Raw genomic sequence first — 1,461 nt, forward strand, 5'->3', positions numbered from 1 at the left:
AGTGCTGGGATTAAAGGCGTGCGCCACCACGCCCGGCTTAGGAAAAAGGATTCTTGAATTGACCATCCCAACACCTAACACACTTAAAAACAGAATCTACCAATGCCATAGTAATAATTACTCCACTTTTATAACCATGAATAGATTCTATCTAAAGGACAATCCTCTTATTGTGAAGCTCTTGAAGTTGAGCCTAACCATCTTAACATTTTTAACACACACACACACACACACACACACACGTAACCTGTACAGGGACTTAGAGTGTACATTGGTCTGTTGTCACATGTGAGCCCACTCTTCCAGAGTCTCAAGGACTTGTTTACCCTGGGGCAGGGGGGAGGAGCTGGTTAAACCTGGCCCCTTACCTGCTTCCTGGCATGTGGGTACTGAGCGTGGTAAGAAACTGAGAGTATATTCATTTCAGTAGCAGAACAAGAGGCAGAGGCTGGGCTAGGAGAGAGAATTGCCCTGAACTGGAAGAGTGAAGGGACATTCAGCAGTGGGAAAGAGATCATTATGTCCTGCATCCTAGGACTGAGTGCGTTCCAGAAAAAAAGAGCCATATTGTTTATTGAACAAATATCTCAGATGAGCAGTATGTTTCAGATAGGACCACGGGCAAAGACATTTACGGTCCTATTCTTAACACCCCCAGTGGCAGCTTTTTTAAAAGCATGGCCCTCTTTACGTCTAGATATTTGCTCAGACCAATGTGACAGAGCCTGGGGCAGCCTCACTCTGATGAGGAGCAGACGTGCCGTATTTACAATGCTCTCACCCCATTTCCTCCCACTGCAATAGCTTTGTCTTGTTCTTGTACACGCTGAAGTCCTAAGCTGCCCTTCTCCACCCAGTCATGCAAGGAAAAGAAAATCCAAGCACAGAAAGCTTTTGCCGGGTTTATATATTTGTTGACGATCTGCGGGGATGTGGGGGAGGCAGGGAGTATTATACAGTGGTACCTCGTGGTTTGTCCTTCTCTTTTTGAGGCAGGGATGTTGTACAGTGTTACCCTGTGGCTTTAAAGTGGTGCCTGTGGCTTTTCCTTTACTGTTGTCTTCAGTCATCTCCCCAGAAGATTGAGGACAGGCAAGAATGTGCAAAGATGTTCCCAAGACCTAGACAGGTTTAATATAGACACCTCCTCTCTTTCCTTTCCCTCTCCCCACCCTCCTTTAGACAAGGTCTCCTGTAGTTCTAGACTCACCTCTAGGGTGTGAATTATAGGTGGGTGCCACTTCACCCAGTTCTGGGGGTACAGAAGATCAAGCAGGCTAAGTAAGCACTCTACCAACTGAGTCCCAACCCCAAATGAGCCCTTTCTCGGGTGTATCTATAACCGGAACCTAGGCTTTATATTCATATCGTTTATATTGTGGGTAGTTATTCGGGTACTGAGAATATGATATTCTGCCAAGGTGGGTCTTATGAACAGCTCCCCAAGAGAGTCAGTTATCC

This window comes from Mus caroli, chromosome 9, assembly GCF_900094665.2.
Source record: "Mus caroli chromosome 9, CAROLI_EIJ_v1.1, whole genome shotgun sequence".
NCBI classification, from domain to species: domain Eukaryota; kingdom Metazoa; phylum Chordata; class Mammalia; order Rodentia; family Muridae; genus Mus; species Mus caroli.